A 15,527-nucleotide genomic window follows, 5' to 3' on the forward strand; every position below is an offset into this window, starting at 1 on the left:
GTCATATAAGCAACACTATTACCTTCAGCTTCATCAGTATAATACCAGGATATAACCCAGTCTTGAAGTGAAGCAAAATTTTGAGTAATATCAAAAAAAAAAAACATTTAGAGCATTCCATATGGATCTAGCATAAGTACATTCAACTAGAAGATGACTAATAGTTTCAGTACCATGATTACATAAACTACAGTGAGGATCTATTTCAGATTTGTAAACAGCTAATTTACCTCTAACATGCACAATATCTCTTAAACATTTCCAAATAAAAAATTGAACTCTTTGAGGAACTTTTGTATGCCAGAGTTTTTTCCAAACAACTTTAGGAAATAAAGTGGTCACCATTGATAGCATTGTGCATTATAAGCACTTTTAACAGAAAAATTACCTCTTCTATCTGGTTTCCAGATTAAGTAATCATCTCTTGAGTCAGGAACATGCATACTGAGAATAGCATTAGAAGTTTCTTCATCCAAAATAGTACTAACTAGATGAACATTCCAAACTCTAGTACCAGGAAAAAACAAATCACAGACAAAAGTGAGAGAAACAAAGCTAGAAAGACCCGCAGCTGGGACAGGTGGACTATTCAGACCAATAATCCAGTTATCTATCCAAATTTTAATTTTAGTGCCACATTGAACAATCCACATGGAGTGTTGTTGGACAATCTCAATACCAGAGTATATACTCCTCCACAACCAAGAACAATCATCTTTCAGCTTATCTAGATGAAGTAAACTTCCATTTTTACCATACTTAGCTCTAACAATCTGCATATATAATGAATTATCATCAGTACAAGCCTTCCAAGCTAATTTAGTTAACAAAGCATTATTGAATTTTTCCATATTTCTAAAACCTAGACCACCCAAAGCTTTAAGAACATTAATTTTGTTCCATCCTATCAAACAAAGACCTTTATTATCACTATGACCCCACCAAAAATGTTTTTGGATAGACTCCATTTGATCTAGCATAGTTTTGGGAATTCTAAAACAACCCATTTGATTGGTTGGCAAAGCATTTAGAACATGTTTCGCCGTAGTTGTTCTAGCAGAATGGTTCATAGTCTTACATTTCCAAGTTTTCAGTCTAGTGCCAAAAGATTGAACAATTGGACTAAAAGCTTTGGACTTATTCCTACATATTAACAAAGTCATACCAAGATATTTATATGTATCTTTCATTTCTGTCATCTTAAGCTCCCTAGCCAAAATTTCTCTAGTACCGGTGTTAGAGCATTTCTCGGTCGAACTCGCATGTGTTGCTATCTCAAGCATGTTTGTCAATGTTAGTGATCAAACCTATAAGTCTTGATTTCTAGTCTACTATAGCTAAGTCTCGGACTAGGATATAAAGTGTAGTTGAGCTCAAGAACTCCATGGAAGTCATCATACAAGACGAAGCACTACTCAAGGAACTGGTGGAAATTCATCGACTAAAAGGTATGTGGATACTTGAACTTATCTATCACTCAAAAGTCTATCTACTCTATCTCTTATCTTGAGACAAAAGTCGTTTTGCTATATAGACTTTGATTATACACATTTGCTATTTCGAGCCGAGTTTATCTCTCCTATCTATTTCTTAAAATATGTGTTGGTAAGTGTTTGTACCCAAAATAAATTCTAGGCACTAAACACGATGATTATTTGATGTTGATGATGTAAAATTAGGGTTATGAAACAAATTGAAGAAAAATAAAGTGACAGTTGGAGACCAACTCCAAAATCCAACTCAAAAGGGATGGAATTCTAGGTTTGCTAACCATACAATTGTAAACCACATTTCAATACAATTTCTTCCCTACGGGGTTCCAACGTGGATGTAGGCACAACTTCCGAACCAAGTTTTGGTGCAAAAATATTTACCCTAGCAGTAAGCTTTCGCTTTGGCCAAGTTCATCTTTACCGAGTGACGAAAGTCATGATATGTTTCAATCACTTTGAAAATTTCTTTGACGAAAAATGGTTTGTGAATAACAACTATATAACGTCCTCTAAGAATGTTTCAATGATTGAAATGAGAGTTTAGATTATATAACCAATGTTGAATATAAGCATTGTGTGGAAACACATATATGTATAAGTCCTTTTTCCTTGAACCGAAGTTTGCGAACTTTGTTGATCAAGAGAAACGGAACAAGAGCCGTGAACTCAGTCCGCGAACTGACGGAAGTTCTCGACCCGAGAATATATACTGGAGTTTGAGAACTCCTTCCGGGAACTTAAGTCCGCGAACTAAGTCTGCGAACTTAAGCTGGTTATTTCTAAAGACGATTGTTTCTGAACTTATTTATATTAACTAAGGAATGCTAAATGCAAACCGTGGATATAAAGTTCATGAACCGATTCGAGTTAATCAAATCGTTTTTGCTTCAATTGTGTCTTGTGTAGTTACATAAGATTTCTTTTCAATTGAACAACTATCTAACTAGTTCATTTGAGTCATTTGAACTAGTTATGGTGAAGAAGAATATGGTTGATATGAAAGTGCTCATATGGCTAACCATTTGGTTAACTATTGTTGAACCAACAAACGTACATGTTTGAGTACGGTTACACAAACCTAAAATCGTGCATTTCATTTGTGTGTAACAAGCTAAGTTTTCGATCCAGAGGTTGAAAGATATTAGGTTGAATCTAATTTGGTTTTCATCTAACGGTGAATATTGAATGCTTTGTTACCAAGCTAACATTGATTGCAAACTCTGATTTGAAAGACTATATAAGGGAGAACTCTAGCAACTGGGAAACCTAATCCCCACACCTCTTGTGTGATACTAATTGTATTAGGTAGAGTTGATTCTCCTTTAACCTTGGGTTTCTTCTTGTAAACCAGGTTAACGACTTAAAAACTTCATTGGGATTGTGAAGCCAGACCGATACTACTTTCTCGTAGTTGTGTGATCTGATGTTGCATCTTCTATCGTTTTGAGTACAATCGTAACGATTGGCTTGAGATTTATATCTCCGATAGGAAAGATATAAAAGTAATCACAAACATCTTCGTCTCATCGTTTGTGATTCCACAATATCTTCTTTCGCCGCGTCGATTAAGATTATTGTGAGGTGATTGATAATACTAGGCTGTTCTTCGGGAATATAAGTCTGGTTTATCAACTGGTTCATGTTCACCTTGATTTATCAAAAGACAGAAAAAAACTTGTAGGTATTTCTGTCGGAGACAGATTTATCTATTCCTGTAGACTTTTCTGTATGATACAGATTTGTTTATTAAAGTCTTCGACTTTGGGTCGTAGCAACTCTTAGTTGTGGGTGAGATCAGCTAAGGGAATCAAGTGTGTAGTATCCTGCTGGGATCAGAGACGTAGGAGCATAACTGTACCTTGGATCAGTGTAAGATTGATTGGGGTTCAACTACAGTCCAGACCGAAGTTAGTTTGTAGTAGGCTAGTGTCTGTAGCGGCTTAATACAGTGTGTGCTCAATCTAGACTAGGTCCCGGGGTTTTTCCGCATTTGCGGTTTCCTCGTTAACAAAATTCTGGTGTCTGTGTTATTTATATTCCGAATTATTGTCATAACCTCAAATTCTTTAATTGTTTAATTGTTAGGTTGCCTTTCTATTAGTCTTATTGTTAGCTAATGGGCTGCCCTTGTTAAGTTAGATGGGTGTAGTTAAAAACTAGGTTAGAGAATAAAAATAAAAACCTAGATTTAAGTTGCCTGAGTTAGAGAACAGAAAATTGAATTTCTTGTCAAAGAAAAGAGCTTTGCGGCGTGAAGAGAAGTTGCAGCTGGAACTAAAGGATTTATAGGGTTACACAAGTCCAAAGGCAAGTTTATTCTTGCTTTATCATCTATTATTTATAGTGCATAGTTTTCAATTGTTGAGTCTCATGAAATATTAAGGTTAAGAAGCTAAGAAACTAGGGTAATTTCGAATTAGGTATTTACTGACACCAAAAACTATAGATGTTGTTTGTATCTTAGTTTTAAATCAAACCATTGGATCTCTGTGACTTTCATATATGTTGTGTTTTACTGTATTATGAAACCTCTGTTCAAATTTTAGCACGATCGGAGATGGAGTTGTGATGAAAACAACCAGGTTCAGATTACATTGCTATAGAATTCAGATCACTGTGCAGCGATAGAAACCCATGAAATTAGATGTTTTACAGTGTATAATGACCTGAATTTTTAATGGGAGTAACCCGTTTAGTCTATGAGGTTACTGTAAAAATGTCACTTGATTATGAGTTATAGAAGTACCCAAACGAACTGAGTTTCAGGTGAACTTGTAGAAATTCAGTTTGAGATGAACTTATAGAATCAGTGGTAAATTAGGTTCTAACCGTTACTTTTCTATGGAAGTCTGATACAATGCCTGTGATATATCAATGAATGTGTGGTATGAATCTCTTTAGGATCATATTTGTATTCATGAAGAATGTAACAGGTCAAGTTGTATGTGTCGGCATAAACCAGCTAGGGTAGTTTCTGAACTATTGTGTACTGAGATAGTTTGTCTGGATTGTGTTACTTTTATGAGTCCTAATGTTTCATTGAGGTGTATGTGCTGGTTCTATACTTTATGAATGGTCTTAGTGTATGGGGTGATGTTTGATTAGGATTCAAATCCTTATGCAATGATTTCTGAATTTATGTTTGAATCTACTTACTAAGCGAGCAGGGCCTCGTCTATTCAAATAGTATGAGTGCACCGGTAGGTAGTAGATGAGATGGATAAACCAAGAGTTCAGAGTCACAATAGCATATAGCTTGTGAACACCGGTGGGCGCTGGATTAAATGTAAATATCCTTATTCTTGAATGTGTATGTTCTTTTGTGAATCGCCGAAGGTAAGTGGCATCATTACTTGGGTGGAATGCTAAACCTCTCCTCTGTTTTTTTGGTTGTAGTTAAAACTTATAGACTACCCCTTTTACTTTTGTATCTTATATGCTATCGGTATATATGATGGAATGAGAATGAACTTGCAATTATCAAGGCTCTGACCTTGTGTTGATTTTCCATTTCAGAAAGTAGAGTAAACAAGTGATTTAGTATCAAAGTTGCTCGTGGGGTCGCTGCAGTTGTGGGAAGAAGTAGGATCTCTTCTTTGCAGTGGCTTTCTTTTTTTTAGATTTTGTTTTCTTTTCCTTATTTTCAATAAGGTTTATCACAGAGAGACACCGGGGCTAGACACCATACTGAGTTTATTTTGAGCCTTAATTCTTTACTAACATAGTTATGTTGAAACTTTTTAGTATTTATTTCTCAGTTCAGTTGAACATCTAGTCCAGTTAGGTACTTATTATTATGAAAAAGATGTTTTCTTGCAATATTGTGTTTAATTGAATATTACTTTCAATTCAATTAGGCGTTTTGACCAGCGTGAGCTATATGGACCTATGTTTGTATAGAAAGATCTTGAATTATTATTGATAGGTCCAGACGGACTATTAATATAAATCCAGGGTTGTCACAGTTGGTATCAGAGCCCGTGATCCTTATGAACATGTGGCGTTGTGAGGCACACTTACTCTAGGCACTTAGGTTTTTGTTCAATTCTTACGTTTAACGTAATAATTATTTTTTATTCCTTTCTCGTAGTAGAATGGATGTTGATTTCTTGTTTTTCTTTTTCCCTTCCCTTGTGTTACTAGTTATGTCAGGAAGAAGGGGAACCAGAAATGCGAGGAATAATCAAGGTAATGGGAATGGGGAAGCTCCAAATTTTGTGGAGATGATGAGGTTGATGACTAAGGAAATAACAAACCAGACTGTTGTCCTTATGGCTTTCATGCAGAACCATAATGGGAATCATAATGCGCATCCTCCTCGGCCACCAGATGGGAATGTTGATGATCATATCCAACAAGGTGATGGAGCCCAATCAGCATGGCTAAACCTGCTGGAGAAGTTCGTAAGCTTGAAACCACCCAGCTTTGAGGGATCAAACGATCCACTAGTTGTGGACAAGTGGAAGGAGGATATCGAGAAAATATTTGTAGCTATGAGATGTACTCCTGTACAAAGACAACGAATAGCGGTTTTCCAATTGTCTGGTGAAGCGAGAAATTGGTGGAAGAATGCTTCTGTAGGACTGGATGAAAATACTCTTACCTAAGCTGCATTTTGTGAGAGGTTTGATACAAGGTATTTCCCTGCAATCGTGAGACACAAGAAGATTAAGGAGTTTGTTGATTTGGAACAAGTGAAGCCTATGCTCGTGGATGATTACCTCGACATGTATATCTCCTTGCAACGTTTTGCACATTTCATGGTACCCGATGAAGACAAGTCAGCTCGGAAGTTTGAGAATGTTTTAGGGGACCATGTTCGGAGCAAGGTAATTAGCCACTGTTTTCCTACTTTTCAACAATTTGTGGACAGTGCTAGAGCTACTGAGGCTGATTGGTTAAGGCACAAAGAAATTAGGGAAATTTCTAAGGAAGCAAAGCAAAAGGCTTTCAATAACTCCAAGCAAGGGAACAATTACCAAAACCAAATAAATGGGAACAAGGTAAATGGAGATTTTCGAAGTGATAGAAATAACTCAGGTGGCTGGAAGAGACAAAGGTCTGATTTTGTTAGCAACACAAAGAATGGAACTGTTAATGCCGCACCTTTTCCTTTTTACTGCTACAATTGTTGGGATGCTGGCCACAAGAGTTTTGAGTGCACTAATCCGAGGCGTCAATGACCTAAGACATTATGCGACAACCAAGGACAAGCCAAGGACGCTCGAGCTCAGCAGCAAAATTCTCAAAATCAAATCAATGGACAGAACATAACCAATTCCAACCAAGGCAGATTTCACGCCTTAGTGCCACGACAAGAACAAGTACCTTATGGAGTTGTGGAAGGTATGTTTCTTATCCAAGACAAGCTTGGTAGAATTCTGTTTAATTTTGGTGCGAGCCACTCTTTTATTTCTGCTGCTTTTGTGCGTGATTTATCTATTGAGGTCATACCATGTGAAACCCCTTTGTCAGTAATGTCACCTTTAGGAAAAACTACTTTGATTGATCGCATAGTTAGGGGATGTAATGTAGAGCTTGGGAGTTTAGACTTTCCTACTGATTTGTATATGCTAGATATGGTTGGTTTTGATGTCATTTTGGGAATAGATTGGTTGTCAGCTTATCATGCAGTGCTAGATTATCAAGGTAAATCCGTAGTATTCTCAATACCGGAGAACCAAGGCTTCTTTGTTGTTACTACTGCAAAGGAGGCTCCTCCTAAAGCTTACTTTTGTGGTTTACTTGATGAAGATTGTTATCTTGAGAATGTCCCTTTAAACTCAATCCCGGTAGTAGCAGAATTTGGGGATGTTTTTGCAGAGATTCCAGGATTGCCACCGCATAGGGAGGTTGAGTTTTGTATAGAATTGGTACCGGGTACTTCACCAATTGCCAAGGCACCCTACCGTATGGCTCCTATTGAAATGCGTGAACTTAAAGAACAAATTCAGCAATTGATGAACCAATGGTTTATACGTCGCAGTACTTCTCCATGGGGAGCACCGGTATTGTTTGTGAAGAAGAAGGATGGTTCACTTCGTTTGTGCATCGATTATCGAGAGTTGAATAAAGCTACAGTTAGAAATAAGTACCCACTTCCTCAGATTGATGACTTATTTGATCAGTTAAGGGGAGCATGTTGGTTTAGTAAAATTTACCTTAGGACTGGTTATCATCAGTTGAGAGTTAGGGACAAGGATGTATCTAAAACAGCATTTCTGTCGAGATATGGTTCGTAGGAGTTCTTAGTTATGCCTTTCAGTCTGACTAACGCGCCAGCAGTATTTATGGATTTGATGAACAGAGTGTTTAAAGATTTTCTTGATAAGTTTGTCATTGTTTTCATTGATGACATATTAATTTACTCGTCTAGCCGTGAAGAACATGCCAAACATCTACAAATAGTATTACAAACTCTTTGTGAGCATCAGTTGTACGCTGAATTCTCCAAGTGCGAATTTTGGCAACAAGAAGTTCAGTTCCTTGGACATGTTATTTCAAAGGAGGGTGTAGCTGTGGATCCTCACAAGGTTACAACAGTGTTGAATTGGAAACAACCCACATCTGTAACTGAAGTGCGAAGCTTTCTAGGATTGGTTGGTTATTATCGCCGGTTTATTCAAGGTTTTTCAAGCATAGCAGGTCCGTTAACTAATTTGACCAAGAAAGGAGTCCCCTTTGTTTGGAAAGAAGAGTGTGAGCAAGCATTTCAGACATTAAAAGAGAAACTGACTACAACCTCTGTTTTGACGCTTCCTCACGCTGATGGTGGTGGTCTAACGGTGTATATAGATGCTTCTCACCAAGGTTTGGGATGTGTTCTTATGCAAGATGGTAAAGTTGTAGCGTATGCTTCTCGACAGCTGCGCCTATATGAGAAAAACTATCCTACACACTATTTGGAGTTAGAAGCAATAGTGTTTGCCTTGAAAGCTTGGAGACATTACTTGCTAGGAGAGAAATTTGAGTTATTTTCTAATCACAAGAGCCTGAAATATTTGTTCACTCAAAAAGAATTGAATATGAGACAATCAAGGTGGATGGAGTTGCTAAAGGATTATGAATTTTCACTTGAGTATCACCCGGGCAAAGATAATGTCGTTGCTGATGCGCTAAGTAGGAAACCACGAGGGGTTGTTTCTCTTCTCATGTCTCTTGAGTGGAAGATGTTGCAAGAGGTGGCAGAAGCAGACTTTGTTTTGTCCTCTGAAAATTCTAAACCAACACTTATAGGGCGTTTATTGGTACAGCCAAATCTGATTGAGATAATCATTTATGATCAAGCAAATGATCCATGGTGAAAATAGAAATTTGAAGATATGAGTACTAGTGTTAACCCCGAGATTTTTGTAGGTTCTGATGGGGGGTTAAGGTTCATGGGAAGGTTATGTGTACCGGAAGATGATGATCTGCGACGCAACATCTTAGACGAAGCCCATCGTAGTAAGTACACGGTACATACTGGAAGTTCAAAAATGTATTGCGACCTGAAACGACACTTTTGGTGGACGGAAATGAAGATTGATATTGCTACTCATGTCTGAAAGTGTCTGACCTGTCAACAAGTGAATATTGAACACCAAAGACCAGGCGACATGTTGCAATAGTTGCTTATTCCAACCTGGAAGTGGGAAGATATATCCATGGACTTCATAGTTGAGTTACCTAGATCAAAGACTGGTCATGACTCGATTTTGGTAGTGGTAGATAGTTTAACAAAATCAACTCATTTCATTCCTGTAAAGACGACTTACACTACAGACAAGCTAGCACAATTATATGTTGGTAACATAGTCGCATTGCATGGAGTACCAACATCCATTGTGTCTGACAGAGATTCACATTTTACCTCGAGGTTTTGGAGTAGTTTCCAAAAGGCTTTAGGTTCATAATTAAGATTAAGTACTGCTTTTCACCCGCAAACGGACGGTCAAACCGAGAGAGTGAATCAAGTCTTAGAAGATATGTTAAGAGCATGTGTTTTGGATTTCAAGGGTAGCTGGGAGGACTATCTGAAACTTATTGAGTTTTCATATAATAACAGCTACCATTCAAGTATTGGCATGGCACCTTTCGAGGCATTATACGGTAGACCTTGTCGATCACCGGTGTATTGGGAAGAAGTTGGTCAAAGTAGTTTGTATGTACCAAAGATTGTTCAAGAGACCACTGATAAAGTTGCTTTAATACGTCTACGACTCCAAACAGCTCAAAGTCGCCAAAAATGTTATGCGGACAAAAAAAGAAGGCATGTGGAGTTTGTTGTTGATCATGTTTTGTTGAAGGTTTCGCCCATGAAGGGCGTGATGTGATTTGTAAAAAAGGGTAAATTTCCTCCAAGGTACGTTGGACCGTTTCCTATCATTGAACGTGTTGGTGCAGTGGCTTATCGATTAGCCCTTCCAGAGCACTTGTCATCAGTTCACAATGTTTTTCACATTTCAATGTTAAGGAAACACTTGAGGGATGAAGCACAAACTCAGTTGATAGACTTCAAGGATCTTAAAGTCCAACAAGATGGTTCTTATATAGAGAAACCTCACTGCATCATCGATAAGAAGGTACATCAACTAAGGAACAAGTATATCGTCATGGTTAAAGTGCAACTGGATCACCACAATCCAAATGAAGCAACCTGGGAGCGAGAGGAAGATATGCGTGCTAAATATCATGCATTGTTTGACAGCGAGGTAAGTTGATTTCAAGGACGAAATCATTTCCTTAGGGGGGGGAATGTCATAACCTCAAATTCTTTAATTGTTTAATTGTTTGGTTGCCTTTCTATTAGTCTTATAGTTAGATAATGGGCTGCCCTTGTTAAGTTAGCTGGGTGTAGTTAAAAACTATGTTAGAGAATAAAAATAAAAACCTAGATTTAAGTTTCCTGAGTTAGAGAACAGAAAATTGAGTTTCTTGTCAAAAAAAAAGAACTTTGCGGCGTGAAGAGAAGTTGCAGCTGGAACTAAAGGATTTCTAGGGTTACACAAGTCCAAAGGCAAGTTTATTATTGCTTTATCATATATTATTGATAATGCATAGTTTTCAATTGTTGAGTCTCATGAAATCTTAAGGTTAAGAAGCTAAGAAACTAGGGTAATTTCGAATTAGGTATTTCTTGACACCAAAAACTATAGATGTTGTTTGTATATTAGTTTTAAATCAAACCATTGGATCTCTGTGATTTTCATATATGTTGTGTTTCACTGTATTATGAAACCTATGTTTAATTATTAGCACGATCGGAGATGGAGTTGTGATGAAAACAACCAGGTTCAGATTACATTGCTATAGATTTCAGATCACTGTGCAGCGATAGAAACCCATGAAATTAGATGTTTTACAGTGTATAATGACCTGAATTTTTAATGGGAGTAACCCGTTTAGTCTATGAGGTTGCTGTAAAAATGTCACTTGGAAGTACCCCAACGAACTGAGTTTCAGGTGAACTTGTAGAAATTCAGTTTGAGATGAACTTATAGAATCAGTGGTAAATTAGGTTCTAACCGTTACTTTTCTATGGAAGTATGATACAATGCCTGTGATATATCTATGAATATGTGGTATGAATTTCTTTTGGATCAGATTTGTATTCATGAAGAATGTAACAGGTCAAGTTGTATGTGTCGTCATAAACCAGCTGGGGTAGTTTCTGAACTATTGTGTACTGAGATAGTTTGTATGGATTGTGTTACTTTTATGAGTCCTAATGTTTCATTGAGGTGTATGTGCTGGTTCTATACTTTATGAATGGTCTTAGTGTATGGGGTGATGTTTGATTAGGATTCAAATCCTTATGCAATGATTTCTGAATTTATGTTTGAATCTACTTACTAAGCGAGCAGGGCCTCGTCTATTCAAATAGTATGAGTGCACCGGTGGGTAGTAGATGATATGGATAAACCAAGAGTTCAGAGTCACAATAGCATATAGCTTGTGAACACCGGTGGGCGCTGGATTAAATGTAAATATCCTTATTCTTGAATGTGTATGTTCTTTTGTGAATCGCCGAAGGTAAGTGGCATCATTACTTGGGTGGAATGCTAAACCTCTCCTCTGCTTTTTTGGTTGTAGTTAAAACTTATAGGCTACCCCTTTTATTTTTGTATCTTATATGCTATCGGTATATATGGTGGAATGAGAATGAACTTGCAATTATCAAGGCTCTGACCTTGTGTTGATTTTCCATTTCAGGAAGTAGAGTAAACAAGTGATTTAGTCGCAAAGTTGCTCGTGGGGTCGCTGCAGTTGTAGGAATAAGTAGGATCTCTTCTTTGCAGTGGCTTTCTTTTTTTAGATTTTGTTTTCTTTTCCTTTTTTTTCAATAAGGTTTATCAGAGAGAGACACTGGGGGGCTAGACACCATACTGAGTTTATTTTGAGCCTTAATTCTTTTCGAACATAGTTATGTCGAAACTTTTTAGTATTTATTTCTCAGTTCATTTGAACATCTAGTCCAGTTAGGTACTTATTATTATGAAAAAGATGTTTTCTTGCAATATTGTTTTTAATTGAATATTACTTTCAATTCAATTAGACGTTTTGACCAGTGTGAGCTATATGGACCTATGTTTGTATGGAAAGATCTTGAATTATTATTGATAGGGCCGGATGGACTATTAATATAAATCCAGGGTTGTCACAGTTGGTATCAGAGCCCGTGATCCTTATGGACATGTGGTGTTGTGATGCACACTTACTCTAGACACTTAGGTTTTTGTTCAATTCTTATGTTTAACGTAATAATTATTTTTGATTCCTTTCTCTTAGTAGAATGAATGTTGATTTCTTGTTTTTCTTTTTCCCTTCCCTTGTGTTACTAGTTATGTCAGGAAGAAGGGGACCAGAAATGCGAGGAATAATCAAGTTAATGGGAATGGGGAAGCTCCAAATTTTGTGGAGATGATGAGGTTGATGACTAAGGAAATAACAAACCAGACTGCTGTCCTTATGGCTTTCATGCAGAACCATAATGGGAATCATAATGCGCCTCCTCCTCCGCCACCAGATGGGAATGTTGATGATCATATCCAACAAGGTGATGGAGCCCAAGCAGCATGGCTGAACCTGCTGGAGAAGTTCGTAAGGTTGAAACTACCCATCTTTGAGGGATCAACCGATCCACTAGTTGTGGACAAGTGGAAGGAGTATATCGAGAAAATATTTGTAGCTATGAGATGTACTCCTGTACAAAGACAACAACTAGCGGTTTTCCAATTGTCTGGTGAAGCGAGAAATTGGTGGAAGAATGCTTTTGTACGACTGGATGAAAATACTCTTACCTACGCTGCATTTTGTGAGAGGTTTGATACAAGGTATTTCCCTGCAATTGTGAGACACAAGAAGATTAAGGAGTTTGTTGATTTGGAACAAGTGAAGCCTATGCTCGTGGATGATTACCTCGACAAGTATATCTCCTTGCAACATTTTGCACATTTCATGGTACCCGATGAAGACAAGTCATCTCGGAAGTTTGAGAATGGTTTAGGGGACCATGTTCGGAGCAAGGTAATTAGCCACTGTTTTCCTACTTTTCAACAATTTGTGGCCAGTGCTAGAGCTACTAAGGCTGATTGGTTAAGGCACAGAGAAATTAGGGAAATTTCTAAGGAAGCAAAGCAAAAGGCTTTCAATAACTCCAAGCAAGGGAAAAATTACCAGAATGTCCCTTTAAACTCAATCTCGGTAGTAGCAGAATTTGGGGATGTTTTTGCAGAGATTCCAGGGTTGCCACCGCATAGGGAGGTTGAGTTTTGTATAGAATTGGTACCGGGTACTTCACCAATTGCCAAGGCACCCTACCGTATGGCTCCTATTGAAATGCGTGAACTTAAAGAACAAATTCAGCAATTGATGGACCAAGGGTTTATACGTCGCACTACTTCTCCATGGGGAGCACCGGTATTGTTTGTGAAGAATAAGGATGGTTCACTTCGTTTGTACATCGATTATCGAGAGGTGAATAAAGATACAGTTAGAAATAAGTACCCACTTCCTCAGATTGATGACTTATTTGATCAGTTAAGGGGAGCATGTTGGTTTAGTAAAATTGACCTTAGGACTGGTTACCATCAGTTGAGATTTAGGGACAAGGATGTATCTAAAAAAGCATTTCTGTCGAGATATGGTTCGTAGGAGTTCTTAGTTATGCCTTTCGGTCTGACTAACGCGCCAGCAGTATTTATGGATTTGATGAACAGAGTGTTTAAAGATTTTCTTGATAAGTTTGTCATCGTTTTCATTGATGACATATTAATTTACTCGTCTAGCCGTGAAGAACATGCCAAACATCTACAAATAGTATTACAAACTCTTCGTGAGCATCAGCTGTACGCTGAATTCTCCAAGTGCGAATTTTGGCAACAAGAAGTTCAGTTCCTTGGACATGTTATTTCAAAGGAGGGTGTAGCTGTGGATCCTCACAAGGTTACAACAGTGTTGAATTGGAAACAACCCACATCTGTAACTGAAGTGCGAAGCTTTATAGGATTGGCGGGTTATTATCGCCGGTTTATTCAAGGTTTTTCAAGCATAGCAGGTCTGTTAACTAATTTGACCAATAAAGGAGTCCCTTTTGTTTGGAAAGAAGAGTGTGAGCAAGCATTTCAGACATTAAAAGAGAAACTGACTACATCCCCTGTTTTGAACATTGGTCTTTGGTACCGTTCAAAGTGATTTCTCTTGTATTCAATTAGACTCGCAGATTTATATTTGCTTGAGAAAGCATTGAATCAAGAAAGTGAGATATAACTCTTTGATATACTTTATTAAGATTGAGTCTAGTTGATTCTCTTGAAAGTATATTGGAGTTTGTCCATACAGATTGCTAAGCGAAATATTGGGTGTGGTTGTTGTACCCCCACTTTTTCAATTGATATCAGAGCAGGCAAAAACATTCAAGACCTTATAAGTCTGTGTTTGTAGCGATCTGACTCTACGGACAGAGGTGCTATCTCTATCAACGTACCACCAGTCTTCGATGGCTCTAATTACTTATGGTGGAAAATTGTTATGCGAGCTTTTCTTCAAGCACGTGATTTTCAATCATGGGTATATGTTGTTAATGGTTATGATGCTCTCGTTGTGGCAGTTGGAAATGTAAACGTTCCCAAGGATATTGGTGAATACATCCCTGCCGAGATACTTGCTGCAAAGCAAAATTCCGACGGTTTGAATGCCATCATACATGCCATTACCCCTAATCTTCATCACCATGTGTCAAATTGCACTAAGTCTAAAGAAGCGTGGGATATATTAGAAACCGTATTCGAAGGTAATACTAGTGAAAAGGAGCTAGGCTTCAAAACCTTAATTTCGATTGGGAAAACCTTCGTATGACAGATGAAGAAACATTTGATGAGTTTAATCACAAAGTGTCTGAAATTGTTAATGCATCTTTTGCATTAGGTAAGACTATTCCTGAAAAGGACACTGTGATGAAAATTCTCAGATCACTGCCATCTAGATACGATTCTAAAAAGCATGCCATCGTTGAGGGAAATAACCTAGATAATCTCTCTAGAAATACGCTGGTTGGGAAGCTTAAGATCTTTCACTACACCATTTTTCCGGAATAGCAACAGCTGGATGCATTTGCAAAAGGGACTTGCAATAGCAGTGAGCCGTATATTTTTTGCAACAGCTCATAAGCCGTTGCGAATTTTTCGCAACGGTTTTCCCTTCACCCAATTGTTTCTCGGCTTTGCAACAGTTTTGGCTGTTGCGAAAAGGTTTAGCAACTGTTGGCTGCTGCTGCTATATTATTGTCGCAACAGCTTGAAGCAGTTGCGAAATTTAGAACCAATAAAACCTAGAACGACTGAACTTAGCCGGACCGGAATTTATTATTCTGGTTCTAAATTTAGCAACGGTTTCTGGTAGTTGATAAATTTTTGCAAAATGAAAAGAAAAGTCAAGTCAGCTTGTCGTTGACTTAGTCAAGAGTTCCCTGTAAATTTCCAGGCCAAATCCAGCTGAGAGACACATTGAATGCGCACTAAACAACGTCTTCCATTTGAACAATATATTCAGGCC

This window comes from Papaver somniferum, chromosome 2 (assembly GCF_003573695.1).
Source record: "Papaver somniferum cultivar HN1 chromosome 2, ASM357369v1, whole genome shotgun sequence".
Lineage (NCBI taxonomy): Eukaryota > Viridiplantae > Streptophyta > Magnoliopsida > Ranunculales > Papaveraceae > Papaver > Papaver somniferum.